Below are 18,561 nucleotides of genomic sequence, written 5' to 3'. Positions count from 1 at the left end.
TTAAATAATAACCCTCTGTTGGTGACATCATAGTCATTCTACAGCAACCAGTTCTGATGTCAAAAAACAGAGGATTATGACTCTAAGTGGAGAATCAGTATGATTGACTCTGACTGGGAAGTTGTGGAAAATTATTAGTTGTTTATACAATATAGAAAATGTTATGGCTGGGCATTTATTTTAGATAAATCATGAAAATATACATGCAAATTTTAGGTGCAGTACTTGGGCTGAAGCTCATCCTACTGTGAACTCAGCTGGACTATTCACATGGATAAGTATTTGCACTATCAGGGCTTGAGATTGTAAGCTTCCCCATGCTTCACACCGTACTGAACACTTTGGGTAAAATTTACAATAAATACTTGCAGCCCTGATCATGCACCCATTGAATTCAACAGCAGTACCTGAATTGATGTCAAGGACCCTAATGGTATGTCTACACTGCAGCAGGGAGCATGCCTCCCAGCCTGGGTAGTCAGACTTCTGCTACCTCTGCTTAAGCTAGCGCTCTAAAAATAGTAGTGGGGACAGTGTGGCACTACTTGCCTGAGTCCAAGCCAACCTGATCCCCTGAGTCTGAGCTCGGGTGACTAGCCTGAGCTGCTGCCCATGCTACAAAGTTCACACTGCTATTTATAGTGCCCTAGCTCAAGCAGAGCTAACTCAAGTCTGTCTACCTTGGCTGGGAAGCAAGCTCCCAGCTGCAACATAGATATATCCTCGATCACATAGCCGCTTGAGCATCTGGCCATGAGACTCTAAATACACTTCTTTGGTGACTCATATATGAACAGATGACTGTTCTGATATTTTCTTACTACCAATGTATTTTATAAGCAGCATTGGCTTCTCCATTCATTTCTAGAAGTAAATGCTTAAATTGTTTATATAGTAAAATGCCATTGTGGCGTACTATGGTATTTAGGGCCAAAACACTCTTACAGTGAACATGCAACCACAAAAGTTCCATTGGATGAAGATAGTTCTTTCTGGTGTTGTCTAATCAGGATTATTTTAATTTAAAATATAAAAGGCATGATAGAATCATTTGCCCTCAGAGACTGATGTGACATTATCAATAAGTTCAGATTTTTATCTCCAGAAGTCTGAGGATCCCTCAGACATATGGCTGCAACCCACATTGATTTAGAGCTCGAATCTGCATGGTGCGGAGCACTCTGGCCCTGATCCAGGAAAACACTTAGGCACATGCTTAACTCTGAGCATCACAGCACTCTCATTGACTTTAATGGTATACTCATATTCTTCAAGTTAAGCATAGATCTGAATCAGTGCTCAGCATCTTCCAGGACTGAACCCTTAATTCTGAGGGCCAAATCCTGTAAACTTTATTCTGGTAAAATTCCTACTGAAGCCAATGGGACGTAGGTCAACCCACGTACTTTTATGGTCCCCATCCTCATAATATCCTTCAAAAATACTGAATACTTTTCAGGCTGGAGGAGAAATGGCTTGATTAGTTTCTAGGGTTTTTGTTTGTATATGAGGGTATGTTTTGTTTTTGTTTGTGCAGGTGGAGAAGTTTTGAGTGAAAGCTAAGTTAAAAAATGAGTTTTGCATGTAGTTCCCAAAGCAGCTATGTCCATGGTCATTTTTGCTTCTTGTGGCCTGTAAAAGTTGCACTTCCCACACTCATGAGCTGCCCCCTAGTGATTGACAGTTTTGTTGTTACAGTGGAACATAGTGGTCATGGGAGATCATGGTTGCAATGGGAAAGAATCTCTTGGATACCTAGGGTCAATCCTATGGGAGCCTTTGACTATGGGACAGAGATCTTGATTCAATGGGGAGCAGTGGGGTGACCTAATGTGCTCACAGCAATCTGTTTTGCTAAGCACAAAGACTAATACAGTCTATTTCAGCTTATTCATTCCCAGATATCGTGAATTGAAAGAAAATCAAACCTGGAGATCATATGTGAGTGGCTTACTGTGGCCAGATCCAAGTTTGACAGAATGGGGTGGATCTGGCCAATTACACAGTGCTTTTGCTGCTTTGGGTATTTAGGCCTCCCCTGGGGTCTGAGTTAAGGTGACAGTTGGTGAGGATCTGGCAATGTTCTAGTTGCCCTGGATATAGCAGATGTGTTCAATATTCCTAAACACTGTGCTGGTGCTGTGTTGTGGGAAAAGGTGAAGCTAGCAAAGATACACTCCAGGGTAGAGCTGATTTAATAATATTAAAAAAAAAAAAAAAAAAAAAAGTTTCTGACAACAGTTTTCTATTGGGAAAATGCTGATTCCATTGAAAATGTTTTGTGGGAATGTATTGACTTCACTGAATTTTTTGATGGGAAATTATCAACAGGATTCTCATTTCAATAAGTTTTTGAAACATTTCATTGTAACTTTTATCATTTCAACTTATAATTTATAATATAATGTAACTTAAAAGTCAAAACAAAATTGAAACAAAATATTTCTAGCTTATCAGAATGAAACACGTTGATAAGGTTTTTCAATGTTTCCAAAACAAAATATTTTAGAATTTTTGTTTTGTGGTAAATTTCAAAATTTCAACTTTTTAATGTGATTGGGGATGAAAGGAAACTTCGACATGTCAGAACTTACCACAGAACTGCCCAGCTGTACTCTAGGTGAGTGGAAAATGAAGGTGCAAGTGGGAGAGTAATTTTCTTTTAAAGGTTACAGATATTAGGTTGCTTAGGCCTGGGTAACAGATGTGTAACTTAGGTAGTGGTAGCACATAATATCACAGACAAGTGCTGCTGGATCCTCTGTATTTTAAGCTCTGGAGCAATGGTGGGCAACCTGCAGCCCATGGGCTGCATGAGGCCCATCAGGGTAAGCTGATTGCAGGCCGTGAGAGATTTTGCAGATATTGACCATCCACAGGCACGGCCCCCAGCAGCTCTCAGTGGCTGCGGTTCACCATTCCTGGCCAATGGGAGCTACGGGAAGTGGCGGCCATCCCATCCCTACATATTTGACTAAATATGTAATATTTTCTAGTGAATTAATCTGCCATTTTGTAAAGGAGGGTGGTTTTTGTGCCCCGAAAACTGCTCATTTGCCCTGATTTCAAAATGCCATGATTAATTTAGAATCCTTTTCTTTAAGACTTTTCGGTAAATTATTTTTTCATGATTAGTTCTACCCATTCTTTAGATGATTTTGTTGTAGCTGTGCATCTGGAGTCTCGTCTTCAGAGATTATTGGATTAACGTTTTCTGTATATTGCCACAGAAAATCTGATGGACAACTGCATTATGACATTGTATATAGAATTATGCATGGCATTTCCTGGCTTTGATTTCTTTTGGATTGTCCATGGGACTTTTATATAAGATAGTTGCCAATTTCTTCCTTTTTAAATGTTCCTGATAGAACTGAACTATATTTAGAGATAGGCAGATAATTGATTTTTTTTTTTTAGTTCAGTGGATGAACCAAAAAATCTCCCCCCCCAAATTCATGTCAGGTTGATCCAAAATGACAATTTTTCAGTTTCTCACTGAAATGATTTTTTTTGTTTGTTTTAGATCCAACAATACAAAACATTTTGTGTCATTTTGGGGTGTTTTTATGTCTCCCCCATTTTTAGTTAATCTAATTAAATTTCTAAATAAAATGCTGCTTTGAATCAAAATGTTGAAAGTTTCATTTAAAAAATGTCAAAACAAAATGTTTATATTTTCTTTGGAATCTCCCTCCCCTTTTTTTGGAGCAAAAACCATTCTCCAAATGCCACCCAAATTTGCAAATAGTTCGTGTCAATCCAAAACTGCATTTTTTTGTGAATAAACTATTCACTGAAAAAAAAATTGCCCAACTCTAATTATATTGTCTGTTCACTAGTTGGAGAGTGCTACAGCATGCATCCAGTCTCTAATATTCAGTTTCCCCTGTCAGTCTGCCCCCATTACAGATTTTATTGCTATAATCAAGAACTATGCACCTTCTGATTATTATTCTCTACACCTTGAAAGTGTTCAGTTCTCCTTTAGTCTTTAGTGCACTCTCCAAGGAAATACAAAATAATAATGTGCCATATGGCAAATGGAATCAGCTTCAACTCCATGCAGCATCTTCTATCATGTGGTATTTTACAATATGACAGTCTCAAGTTTGTAATTGATGAACACTGCATCTCCTCACATAGCTCTGACTCTATACCAGGGGTCTCAAACACGCAGCCCGCGGGGCTATTTCCTGTGGCCCACGCACGCCTGCCCCCCCCCAGCCTACCTCCAGGCCAGGGATGGGCAAACTACACCCACAGGATTGCCCCCCTCAAGCCTCGCACCGGCTGGCATCACGTCCCTGTGGCTGGGGGGTGGGAGAGGAGAAAAGCAGACGGCTCTGTTCTTATATTGCCCTGGCTTCCAGGCATGCAAGGCCGGCTCCAGGCACCCAAGCACATGCTTGGGGCGGCACCTGGTAAGGGGCGGTGGGGGGAGCGTGGCGCGGCATTCCGCGGGGGGGGGGGGGCGCTCCGGCGGCACGGCAGTCGACAGGGGGCGGGCTCTGGAGGCGTGGGGGGGCGTTCCGGCGGCACTCGGCGGGGGGCAGGGGGTGGGCTCCGGCGGCGCTGCGCGGCGCTCGGCGGGGGGGGGGCAGTGCGGGGCTCGGCGCTCGGCACGGGGGGGCAGGCTCCAGCATGTGGCGCTCGGCGGGGGGCCGGCGCGGGCGCAGCACTGGAGGGGGGTTCCGGCGGCGCTCGGCAGGGGGCAGGGGCGGGCTCCGGCGGCGTGGCGCTCGGGGGGGGGGGTTCCGGCAGCGCTCGGCGCAGGGGGGGGGCGCGGGGGGGCGGCGCTCTTGGGGGGGTTCTGGCGGCGCTCGGCGGGGGGGCAGCGCGCTGCTTGGCTGGGTGGCTCGGGAGGCGGCGCTCGGCTGGGGGGCTCGGGGGGCGGCACTTTTTTTGCTGCTTAGGGCAGCAAAAAAGCTAGAGCTGGCCCTGCAGGCATGCCCCCCCGCAGCTCCCATTGTGCGGGAACGGGGAACCGTGGCCAATGGGGAGTTTCGGGGGAGGTACCTGGAGGAGAAGCAAGAAGCATGCAGAGCCCTGCATCACGCTCCCCCAGGGGCCGCAGGGACATGGTTCCAGCTACTTCCCAGAGCGGAGTGGGGCAGGGCTGGGGCCGGGGCTGGCAGCCTGCCCTGGCCCTGGCCCCGGTGTGCGCTGCTGCCACCCCGGATCCCGAAGCCCTCCTGCACCCCGCCCCCCAACTCCCTGCCCTGAGCCCCCTGCTGCATCCCACACCCCTTCTGCACCCCAACTCCCTGCCCTGAGCCTCCTGCCTGTACCCCAACCCCCTGCCCTGAGCCCCCTGCTGCATCCCACACCCCTTCTGCACCCTGAGCCCCCTGCCTGCACCTCAACCCCCTGCTGCACCTCAACTCCCTGCCCTGAGCCCCCACCACACCCCTCATGCACCCTCTGGGAGCAGGGAAGGGGCGGAGTTGGGGTGGGGACTTCGGGAAAGGGAGTGGAAAGGGGCGGGAAGGCGTGGGAAGAGGCAGGGCAGGGGTGGGGCCTCATGGAAGGGGTGGAGTGGGGGCAGGGCCAGGGGCAGCAAGGCGGGGTGTGTCAGTGATGCGGCCCTCGGGCCAATGAACTAGCCCTCATGTGGCCCTTGTGGTCATTTGAGTTTGAGACCCCTGCTCTATACAGTATGCTACTTTTCTCACTAGAGACATCCATGTCAATACTGTTAATCTTTTCTTATATCTAAATAAAGGATAGGTATTTTGCTGAAATTCACAGTATGCAAAGTAAATAAGATGCAGAAATAGCTCAGTGTGTGGTAATTTTAATAAATGGCACAAAGTGCCATATGTTTGCATTAATACAATAGTTGCATATCCATATGAGTTCTGCTTTCTCAATGTAACAATAATAATCATAGATGTAACTTAGGAATGTTGGCTGAATGGTCACTCTCAAGTGTTGTTTATGCTTCTAGGCTCCACTCACGTGATACCATAGTGCACCTAGGTGCTGGAGTTGGGGTTATTCATGCTTCAAAGCAAGTCAAATGGATGTTTAATATCAGAAGAAAGTATGTTTGTACTTAATGCAGAGAAAATATTGCTCAGGAAGGAAGTCCCAGCATTTGTCTGTGTGTGTGTGCATGCACGCACCTGTAATCCTTGCATAATCCGAATAAGCTTCAGTCACCTTACACATTGTTAGGTAATGGTCTAAATTGCTTACCTGACTTAGACAATGTTCCGTTTTTCTCTCTTCATTAATTGCTCTTCTTTGCTTAGCTGTGCCATGCCCATAATTTCATAATTCTTCATTCTGTGCCATTTTTCATCTCGCCTTCTCCACCTCATATCGAACAACTGCTGGTTGCATATTGATAAACCTGTGTTGGAAAATAGCCACAAGTTATATAGGGATAAGCCAGAGTTTTTATTTTTTATTATTCATGTATCTTGCATGAAAACAGATTTACAGCAGGATGTTAGCTATTTGTAGAGAGAGCTCCAAGGGCCATGTTCTAATGTCAAATAAGAAGTTGGTACATGTGAACACTGTTGTAATTTATATGGCTAAGCAGCTTAAATCCACTCACTTGAGTAACACAATGCACACAATTTCCTTTGGTGGGATAATGCAGCAAATGAGATATGCAGGAACAATAATAGAAGTGTTTTCATAAAATAAATTGTGGGGATTTATAGAAAAAAGGAGCAACTTGCCTACAGGCAAGTTACTGTTAAACTGCTGCCTAGAAGCACAAGTAATACCTTCAAAATGACCAGTCAGATTTAATAGAGCCACAGGCTGATGGAATTAATGCCTTATCCATGTATGTTTAGGCCAAATCCTACAATTTACAGCATGTGTGGACCCCTATGCAGTACTTCATTGACTTTAATGGAGCTCCACTCAGGCACAGTGGACCACCCTTTGTATTGTAAATTGCAGGATTAGGGCTTTGATCTCTTTCCTCCTTTGTTCATGCCTTTTGTTTTTCTCTCAGTCCTCATCCCCTACCTCTTTCCCTGTTTCTGCCCATCTCTCTATCCTCAATTCCTCCTGTTTTCACCTCTCTCTTCATACAACCAGCCAGACATTAAAGGCAGGAGCTATCAAATCAAAATTGTATTGTTTTACTTTATTAATTTGCCCCTTTAACTATTTCCATCATCTCATTTCTAATCTTCAGACTTCCTTATTTAAATCTTAGATACCGTGAGTTTAATCATGATTTTTTTGATCGAACATATTTTTGTCACACAAACAGGAATAAAAAATAATTAACTACCATCAGATCTTTAATAAAATTTTAAAACTGCAGGTTTTGTAAAGGTGCTAAAAATTGTATGCAAGATTTACAAGGTCAAATTTGAAGGCACCTTTCAAAATAAACAGCATCCACTTTTAAAAAGAATGTCGTCTTTAATGGCCAAATCTTGTTCCCATGGAAGACAACGACAAATATTATTGGGACCAGGCCTCAATTCTTAGTAATTCCAGCAATACCAGCACTTGGAAATACCCCCCATGATAGATTTCTTTAAACCACTTATAAAAATTATTAAGACTATTAATTAGCCAGAGTCCCATTGCAGTGGAAGAATATGCTCCTGGATAGATCAGCATGCCACAGAACCTGCATCGGTGGCTTTCTGTGATCAGTGTGGCTCAGAGGTACACAGATATATACTGTTTAATCATATCTTAAATCTATAATGAACTCAGGTCAAAAAATGCAAAATTTGGCCTGAGGGTTGATTTTTTTTTTATTTTTTTTTTTTTTTGGTCTCTCTCTGTCTGTCAAACTAACAAAAGATTTTCATGAAATAAATTCAGACATCAAAAATCTCTACCAACAATAACTGTTATCTTATTTATTGCATGGTGCTATGATTAATCACATTTTAATATAATTTAGGATGTAATGTGCATTTCTTTAGAGCATGCCACATTCCATTAAGGTAGCCAGCTTTTCACAAGGGAGGATATTAAATTAAACTAGTTCATTATTTGCCTGAAAATGCATGTACTACACCAAAATATCATGTTATCTGTGATTAGTTTGCAGAAGCCATCTGTCATCTTCCCCACCCCCACAGTACCTCAGAAAGTAGAGAGGCTAGAGAAGAGAAGTATATATACTTTTGACAACACAACCACCTGTTACCATTAATTGTAGTTAGCTGTGAGAGACATGGACTAAAAAAGAAGGAGGCTATCAAGGCTATTTCCGAGTGTACTGGGGCCAAGTATCACTACTGTTGACTAAAGGGCTTTTAAAATCTTGAAGAAGAATATGTATGGTTCATGTCAGACAGATGTGTACACGAGCAATTTACAGTTGAGAACTGGAACCAAAGAGCATAAATTTCAGGCAGGTAGAGTATTGGGGTATGTTCCGCTAGAGAGAAAAAATTTCCTCTCCCTTTTGCTGGGAAAATGGAATTCCATGTTGAAAGAGCAAACCATTTCTCTCTAATGATTGCACTGATTTTGAAATTAAACACAACAAGTAGAAAGATCCTGCACAGATTTTAAAATCTATTGTGTATTCATGCACTGAAATGTGCTTTGTTTTTTTAGCACTGTATGAGAGAATCATAGAATATTAGAGTTGGAAGAGACCTCAAGAGGTCATCTAATACAACCCCCTGCTCAAAGCAGGACCAACCCCAACTAAATCATCCCAGCCAGGGCTTTGTCAAGCCGGGCCTTAAAAACCTCTAAAGATGGAGATTCCACCACCTTCCTAGGTAACCCATTCCAGTGCTTCACCACCCTCCTAGTGAAATAGTGTTTCCTAATATGCAACCTAGACCTCCACCACTGCAACTTGAGACCATTGCTTCTTGTTCTGTCCTCTGCCACCACTGAGAACAGCCGAGCTCCATCATCTTTGGATTCCCGCCCCCTTTCAGGTAGTTGAAGGCTGCTATCAAATCCCCCCTCACTCTTTTTTTCTGAAGACTAAATAAGCCCAGTTCCCTCAGCCTCTCTTCGTAAGTCATGTGTCCCAGCCTAATCATTTTTGTTGCCCTCCGCTGGACTCTCTCCAATTTGTCTACATCCTTTCTGTAGTGTGGGGCCCAAAACTGGACACAGATGTGGCCTCACCAGTGCCGAATAGAGGGGAATAATCACTTTCTTCGATCTGCTGGCAATGCTCCTACTAATGCAGCCCAATATGCTGTTAGCCTTCTTGGCAACAAGGGCACACATATTGACTCGTATCCAGGTTCTTGTCCACTGTAATCCCCAGGTCCTTTTCTGCAGAACTGCTGCTTAGCCTGTCGGTCCCCAGCCTGTAGCTAACTACTCAAAGTTGGAAACAGGTATGAGCTCTGCTGCTGTTCAGTTCACTGTGAAAATGCTGCCACCAAATTATTGGGGCAATTTCCCTATCATTCATGGAGTCTTCTCATCTTTCAATACTACTAAATAATCCTTATCGGAGTGGATTCATCCTTAAGGCTAACAAAGCTACTCCTGGAGAAAAATGTTTTGTTTTTGGAATGGATTAGATGATCAGATGGAATGATGGATTAGCAAATGGCAGATATTTAAAAAAAATTATTAGAGAGGGAGAAGGAAACACCTAAAATGCCTTTACCCCCACCCCGCCTCCAGGGCCGGCACAACCCATTAAGCAACCTAGGCGGTCGCCTAGGGCACTGACATTTGGGGGGCAGCGACCACGGCGGCCGAACATCCGGCATTTCAGGGGCGGGACCTTCCGCCGCCTCTGTCGGGGATGCCATTTTGGGGGCGGGACCTTCTGCCGCCTAGGGCACCAAAAAGGCTGCCGGCGCTCCTGCCCGCCCCATTCAAACTACACAAGGAGAACACTGTGCTTGTTTCATCAACACCCCAGTTATATATTACCAAAGCAGAACAAAAACATTCCCAGCAAAGATCATTTCTTGTAAATTTGTTTGCTGAGTGGTGATTTCTCCTCCCTTATGGCTGTGGAAAGGCGTTATTGTTTGGGAACATAAGTGAATAAATGCCATAGACCCTCACTTTTCTCTCTAGAGTGCACAAAACCCTAGTACACAGGGATCGTGGTGGAATAAAGGGGGGGGGCAATTTTTGTAATTGCAATTTTGTTAAACTGTGACCAATGCATCACTGTCTGAAGTGGCAGAGATAAAAGGAGAGCTATAAAGGACGTAAACCAGTTCTAGGAAGAGGAAGAAAACAAGCTTTCCACACCACTGTGCCTAACTCTCTTTGGACTAATCTGATTCTCACTTTCCTATTTTTCAGCCCACTCCTAAATCCTATCCTTGTCCAGAAACAAATTCACCACAGTAGCTGTCTCTGCTTCAAGCAATCTCCATGGTAACTTGTGCTGTTTGTAACATTTTGTTTTCAGTTGGTTTGGTTAAAATAAGAATAAACTGGAACACTTGCCCACCCCATGAACCTAATCTTTTCTAATATTTAGAAAAAAATCAGTTAAGGGTCTTCCTCCATTTGCTACAGCACCCCAGTTCCTCCCTGTCACTGCTCTCTGTTAATTGGGTTACCCCAGCTTCTTCATCTTCCAGAAATCTAATTTTTTCTGTCAGAGCTGTTGTGGGATCCAGGGTACTGACTAATGCTAATTATTTTGTGTTCTGGAGCACACAATAAAGCATGTTAGAGTTGAATAACATGTCAGAGGTGTGCAGCAGAGAGTCTGTCATTTGTCTGAAGCCCCCTGGGGGAAGAAGGACTTTAGGCCCCTGCTTGTAAGGAAACCTCCCTCCATCCAACACCCAGAATGAGGATGAGATGCCCCATCGAGATGGGCAGCCATTAGTGGGAGCCAGGGGCGGCTCTAGCTTTTTTGCCGCCCCAAGCACGGCAGGCAGGCTGCCTTCAGTGACATGCCTGCGGGAGGTCCGCTGGTCCCGCGGCTTCGGCGTACCAGCTGCCGAATTGCCGCCAAATCCGTGGGACTGGCAGACCTCCCGCAGGCATGCCGCCGAAGGCTGCCTGACTGCCACCCTCGCAGGGACCGGCAGGCCGCCTCCTGCGGCTTGCCGCCCCAGGCACGAGCTTGGAGCACTGGTGCCTGGAGCCGCCGCTGGTGAGAGCAGACCACTGGGAATCTCCATTTCAGAAGGTAGCATTAGCACAGAGATAGGACCTATTAAGGGGGGAGAATTTTTTGCTGTGGGGAACAATCCAGACCTGTTGGGGAAGGGGGATAAAAGATCAAATAAGCAAATGAACTTTAAAATAATCCTGTGACTCTTTAAAAGTTCTCCTATCATTACTCTGTGTGGTATTTCTACTTGCTATTCCTAGATACTCCTAGCTAGTATCTATAATACATTATCTAGCTTGGTGCATTGCATCCACAGTAACTCTCCATTTGCATAGAATAAACTCTGCTCATCACTTACTGGCTCAACTCACCTTAGCTATGCAAATTCCTTGAAATCTGGTTGTATTAAAAAAAAAATTCTTCTGTATTCCTCTCCAAATTGTTCCTCTGATTTTAGCTTCATTTGCAAATTAGAAATTTTGTTTTCAATATCTTCAGCCCAACGATTCGCATCCAGAGTAGTATGAGTACCTCAGAAGTCAGATCTATGACTTAATCATTCCCCTGGAAACTTCTTTCCAACTTGAAAAATTGAACCTATGGCTAACTTTGTCTCCAGCTGTGCAGGCAGTATTCTCACTAACACTCTAATTTACCCCTTATGCCATAGCTCTTTGCTATGGACATTAATTTCTGAAGGCACAGCCTTGTCAAATCAAGGTATACTAAATCCACTGAATTCCTCTAATCTATCATGGCAGTAATATCTTCAAAGGACTCCAACAGTTTAGTAAAGCATAACCTCCTCTGCCAGAAACCATGCGGGCTATCCTTTATCAGACAGTGCTTTCCCAGGTATTCACCCATCACATTCCTTAAGATGGGTATTTTCTCCATAAGTGATGCTCCACTCCCTGGGCTCTAGTTTCCTGATTTAATAATAAATATTTTTTGTTTGTCTCTTGCATGTGGGTTGTGTTTGCCATGCTTAATTTCTCTTGACTGTAGTGAATATTAAATGTTTTAAGATTTGTCAGTTTCTTTGCTCATTTCCTTTAAAACTTGTGAATAAATTGGGCCTGATTCTCTAATGATTTACACCAGTGTAGCACCGCTGACTTTAAATTGCAGGGTCTTTTAGACACAGGTTTGACTGGGGTTTCAGTGGGGGCCAGCTGTGGTCACTCAATTAGGGTGAACTGCAAAGAATGGGGCAGATAATCCCCAAAAAGCTGGTGGATATTCCAATACTTAGGTTTACCAAGCCAGCATAAAACAGCTTCTTTGGACTTCTAAGTAACCAGTAAGATAATAAACAACACAGTTCCCTTAAAGTGATCCAGCCTCAGGCCTCCAGCTGGGTATCTAAGTCAAATATGATGATTTCTGAAAATCTTATTTAATCATATAAAAGAAAAGGTTCTACCAATCCCAAAGGATCGGACACATTGCCTCCCAGGTTATTGGATATTCCAGATCTTACCCAAATAAAACTACAACCAATTCTTATTAACTAAACTAAAATTTATTAAAAAAACAAAAGAGAGAGCGTATGGTTAAAAGATCAATATACATACAGACATGAGTTCAATTCTTAAGATTCAGATTCATAGCAGAGAACATAAGATGAACATAAGAACGGCCATACTGTGTCAGACCAAAGGTCCATCCAGTCCAATATCCTATCTACTGACAGTGGCCAATGCCAGGTGCCCCAGAGGGAGTGAACCTAACAGGTAATGATCAAATGATCTCTCTCCTGCCGTCCATCACCACCCTCTGACAAACAGAGGCTCAGTGGCGGATTAATAATTTTGCTGCCCCTAGGCCGGGAAATAATTGCCGCCCTGGCCCTGCCCCGACTCCGCCCTTTTCCCGCCCCCATTCCAACCCTCTCCCCAAAGTCCCCACCCCAACTCCGCCCCCTCCCGTCCCCTATTGGATCCCTTCCCCAAATCCCCGCCCCTGCCTCTTTCCCATGCGTGCGGCGTTCCCCCTCCTCCCTCCCTGCCCCATGAAACAGCTGTTTCACGGCGCAAGCACTGGGAGGGGAGAGAAACAGGACGCAGCGGCGCGCTTGCAGAGGAGGCGGAGGTGAGCTGGAGCAGGGGGACGGGGCGCGGAGGGGAGCTTCCGCCCCTGCAAATTTGCCAGCCTAGGCGATAATACGGCACTGCAGAGGCTAGGGACACCATTCCTTACCCATCCTGGCTAAAAGCCATTAATGGACTTAACCTCCATGAATGTATCCAGTTCTCTTTTAAACCCTGTTATAGTCCTAGCCTTCACAACCTCCTCAGGCAAGGAGTTCCACAAGTTGACTGTGTGCTATATGAAGAAGAACTTCCTTTTATTTGTTTTAAACCTGCTGCCCATTAATTTTTTTTTGGTGGCCCCTAGTTCTTATATTATGGGAACAAGTAAATAACTTTTCCTTATTCACTTTCTCCACATCACTCATGATTTTATATACCTCTATCATATCCCCCTTGGTCTCCTCTTTTCCAAGCTGAAAAGTCTTAGCCTCTTTAATCTCTTCTCATATGGGACCTGTTCTATTTTAGTTGACCATCTCTGAACCTTTTCTAATGCCAGAATATCTTTTTTGAGATGAGGAGACCACATCTGTATGCAGTATTCAAGATGTGGGCGTACCATGGATTTATATAAGGGGAATAAGATATTCTCCATCTTATTCTCTATCCCCTTTTTAATGATTCCTAACATCCTGTTTGCTTTTTTGACTGATGCTGCAAACTGCGTGGACGTCTTCAGAGAACTATCCACGATGACTCCAAGATCTTTTTCCTGATTAGTTGTAGCTAAATTAGCCCTCATCATATTGTAGGTATAGTTGGGGTTATTTTTCCCAATGTGCATTACTTTACATTTATCCACATTAAATTTCATTTTCCATTTTGTTGCCCAATCACTTAGTTTTGTGAGATCTTTTTGAAGTTCTTCACAGTCTGCTTTGGTCTTAACTATCTCGAACAGTTCAGTATCATCTGCAAACTTTGCCACCTTACTGTTTACCCCTTTCTCCAGAGATGTAGCTGAAAAGAGTTATTTCAGAAATAGTTCATAGGTTATAGTCCGATGTCTAAATATCCTATTCTGGGCATACCAGCATAACTGGGACCTCAATCTTATGACTTAAACTTCCCCTGATGAAGCTTACGCAGATCCGAGATGACAGAATCAGGACCCAAGGCTCTTTTATACAATTTCATGTCCTCTTTGACATGTTGGGAGTTCCTTGGGGAACAAAAGGTAATTAGGATGACTTTGAAGGAGGTCCATCACCGGTACTTAGCTATAGAATTAACAGAAGGCAATTTGCTCATTCCTCCACCATTCACAGATTATTTGCTATACATTTCAAAGAGAGATGAATATAGAGAGATCTCGTGTTTACAATTCATTTAAATACTAGGATGTTCTTTTGAGCTCTGAATTATCAGAATACAGCATTGACAGGGACTGTTGATTATATTGTTGACCCTATATATAGGGTCAACAATGTAATCAATATATATATGTGTGTGTGTGTGTGTGTAAAAACACAAACATTATCTCCCCATATGTCTTGTGAGGGTTATTTATTTTGCAGGATGTTTAATCTTTTCTGGCCATGCGTCACAACAGGTCAAGGAAAATTGTACTAGAAATCTCTGCAATCCTCTGAAATGGTCATTTAGGATAGGACGTTACCTGTTCAAAATGATCAATTGTGCAGTTTCACTGTATTTAATAACTGTTAGTTCTGTATCCCTTAGCAGTTGCTCTAAGAACGTAAGAATGACCATACTGGGTCAGACCAATGGTCCACCTAGCCCAGTATCCTGTCTTTCAACAGAGGCCAATATCAGGTGCTTCAGAGGGAATTAACAGAACAGGCAATAATTGAGGGATCCAACCCCTGTTGTCCACTCCTAGCTTCTGGCAAACAGAGGCTAGGGACACTTAGAGGATGGGGTTACATCCCTGACCATCCTGGCTAATAGCCATTCATGGATCTATCCTCCATGAACTTATTTAGTTTTTTTCTGAAGCCTGTTATAGTTTTGGCCTTCACAACATTCTCTGGCAACAACATCCACAGGTAGACTGTGCATTATGTGCTTCCTTTTGTTTGTTTTAAACCTGCTGCCTATTAATTTAATTGAGTGACCCCTAGTTAGTGTTATGTGAAGGAGTAAATAACACTTCCTTATTAACTTTCTCCACACCAGTCAAGATTTTATAGACTTCTATCATATCCCTCCTTAGTCATCTCTTTTCCAAGCTGAAAAGTCCCAGTCTTTTTGTAGGATATGTAATATGTAGAATGTATATTTTAGGTGTTGGGACATGTGAAAAGATCCCTGCTTGTCTGCCAGTGAGGGAGAACAGCTGGGTGAAAAGCTGAGCCAGCAACCTGATCAGGTGAACAACTGGGTCAGCAGTTCAATCAGATGAACAACAGGGCTTAGCAGTTTAATCAGATGAACATCTTGGTCAGAAACCTGATCACGTAAACAGCTTAGTCAGCAGTCCAATCAGGTAAACTCTAGGTTAGTAAACTAATCTTAGTGTTAGACAGAAAACTATTTATACAATTGTGACTGGGGTCCCAGTGGGGGCCAGTTGAGGTCACTCAATTAGGGTGAACTGCAAAGAATGGGGCAGATAATCCCCAAAACTGGTGGATATTTTCAGTACTTAGATTTAACAAGCCAGCATAAAACAGCTTCTTTATTACCTCACTGGTTGCCCAGAAGCCAACAACACAGTTCCCTTGAAGTAACCCAGCCTCAGGCCTCCATCCAGGTACCCAAGTCAAATATGATGAAGATTTCTGAAAATCTTATTTCATCATATAAAGGAAACATTTCTACCAATCCCAAAGGATCAATCACATTACCTCACAGTTAATGAATATTCCAGATCTTACCCAAATACACACTACGACCAATTCCTAGATACTTAAACTAAAATTTATTAAAAAAGGAGAGAGAATGGATAAAAGATCAATATACATACAGACATGAGTTCAATTCTTGAGGGTCCAGATTCATAGCAGAGATGGTGAGCTTTGTAGTTGCAAAGAGTTATTTCGGAAATAGTCCATAGGTTACAGTCCAATGTTTATATTTCAGGGAGGTCCAGTCAGACCTGGGATCTCAATCCTTGTGGCTTAGGTTTCCCCTGCATGAAACCTCAAGCAGATCTGAGATAAACAGGTTTGGGACCCAAGGATCTTTTATACAATTTCATGTCCTCTTTGACATGTTGGGAGTTCCTTGGGGAACAAAAAAATATAGCATAGACAGGGACTGTTGATTACATTGTTGACCACTAGTCATATACTGTATATGTAAATACACATGAGGAGATAATGTTTGTATTTTTGTGTCTTTAAGGGTTGAATTTGAGTCCTTCATCCTGCAGGATGTTTAACCATGTTTAACGCTGGCCATGCGTCACAACAACGATATATAACGAACAACGTTGTAACAACCTGAATGCGGGTGTGTACTTGCATTTAACCCTGTTTCGGTGGACTGATCACTCACTGAAGCAACAAATAAATGACATACTTCTTCAGCTCAAGAGTCTGTCTGTGAACCTGTGCATTTTCGGTAGTGGGGAAAAGAACCGGTCCACACTTTTTAATCTTTCCTCATATGGAAGCTATTCTATACCCCTAAGCTTTTTTGTTGCCCTTCTTTGTAACTTTTCTATTTCTAATGTATCTTTTTTTGAGATGGAGCAACCAGATCTGCATGCAGTATTCAAGATGTGAGCATACCATGGATTTATGTAGAGGCAATATGATATTTTCTGTCTTCTTATCTATCCCTTTCAAATGGTTCCTAACAATCTGTTAGCATTTCTGACTGCCAGATGTTTTCAGATAACTATCCACAATGACTCCAAAATCCCTTTCTTGAGTGGTAGCAGCAAATTTAGATCCCATCATTTTCTATGTATAGTTGGGATTATCGTTTCCAAAGTGCACTACTTTGCATATATCAACATTGAATTTCATCTGCCATTTTGTTTCCCAGTTTTGTTAGATCCCTTTGTAACTCTTCGCAGTCTCTCTAGAATGGGCCAACATTTCTTTTGCTCTGAATGTTGTTGATACATTTGACAATTCATTTAGTAATTATGATGTTCTCTGCATGGTGCTGCTTGATATTTCTTCTGGGCTGTGGCTCCATCCTATGATAATTGAAGTCAATAGTAAATTTCTTGTTGACTTTAATGGGGCAGGATCAGGGACTAAATTCTCTAATTTTGTTTCCTTTATTCTATTGGCTTTTGAGATTTTTCACAATTTTTCCCTTTTCCTAATTCCTTTGGATTTCAAAATATGTTGTGGGAAGCAGTAAACATGGAGTGCTGCATATCTGTCCTGCAGTCTGGATGAGGAAGTACAAATTAAGTGGTGGGATGTAGACTGAGGAGGAGCCATGAAAAAACAGCTGAGTCTTTTGGAGTTCCCTGAAGGTTACCAAATCCAAGTTCTGGCACACCATGGGGTGTGGGGGAAGTGACTGCCAAGATTTAGGACTCCTTCCTGGAAATACCTGCTGCCAGGTTCCTCCCATTCATATGAGAGGGCTATTAGCTCTAATACTTCAGAAGCTCATAACTCCCACATTATCACATAGGGAGGGGGGAAATCTCTCAGGTAATCAGGATAATTTTGAGCTTTGTAGGTTTATTAGAATACCTTAAACTCAATCTGGAAATTAATCATTAGCCAGTGGGAGTAATGGAACACAGATGTGATGTTTTGCTGGCAAGAAATACCACTTAATGAGCAGCTGCATTTTCCAAATGAGTTGTAGCCACACAAGTAGCATGTATATTGTAATCCATCCTCAAGGTGACAAAAAGTATGGGAATTATGATTAGAAGATAGAGAGGAAGGATGGTCCAATGGTTAGGGTGTTAGCTTGGGACTCAGACTAGGTTCCCTGCTCTGCTATGCACTTTGTGTGTGAACTTGGGCAAGTCTCTTTGTGCTATTGTAAAATGGAGATAATGAAAAAAGGACAGAATCAGCCAAAGAGAAGTCAGTTTAGGCTCTAGAGAATATTTGACATTCACATCTTTCCTTTCACAAAGGAGAAAGTATTAACATTTTCCAAATTACAGGTGTGAAAATGAAGGCTGCTGGAAGCATGTGTTTAAAGTATGCATTATATGTCTGAAAGCCTTTTCTAAGAGACAACCTAGGGACCAGACAACAAAAAGCATAAAATATACATTGGAAAAAAGTTTTGTATCATATCCCCAAAATAAACTTGTGTACTTTGAAAATAAAACTTTAAAGTTCAATAGATGTAGGGTTACCATCTTTAACAAATTAAAAAAGAGGACCCTCCACGGGGTCCTGGCCCCGCCCACTTCCCACCCCCAGCCCCACTCCAACTCCGCCCCTTATCTGCCCCAACCCCGCCCTAACTCCGCCCCCCTCCCTCCCACCCCCAGCCATGCGAAAACGGCTGCCCGAGCGCTACCAGCTTCACGGTTTGCCGGGCAGCCCCCAGACC

The 18,561-nt window shown here is 43.2% G+C and overlaps 1 protein-coding gene across 5 annotated transcripts in view; it reads right to left on the bottom strand.

Annotated features, from left to right (window-relative positions):
* B3GALT1 (beta-1,3-galactosyltransferase 1) overlaps nucleotides 1–18,561 on the bottom strand; it is a 349,383-nt gene that overhangs the window by 181,833 nt on the left and 148,989 nt on the right. For all 5 annotated transcript variants that reach the window (XM_065561795.1, XM_065561796.1, XM_005290398.5 and 2 more), the window contains one exon: nucleotides 6,202–6,358. The gene's annotated coding sequence lies outside the window, so the exon portion shown is untranslated. The remainder of the gene's footprint in view (nucleotides 1–6,201; nucleotides 6,359–18,561) is intronic.

The sequence above is a fragment of the Chrysemys picta genome, chromosome 11 (genome assembly GCF_011386835.1).
Source record: "Chrysemys picta bellii isolate R12L10 chromosome 11, ASM1138683v2, whole genome shotgun sequence".
In the NCBI taxonomy this organism is placed as follows: Eukaryota; Metazoa; Chordata; order Testudines; family Emydidae; genus Chrysemys; species Chrysemys picta.
The sequence above is the reverse complement of the archived record's forward strand: the minus strand, read 5'-3'. Positions and strand labels throughout refer to the sequence as shown.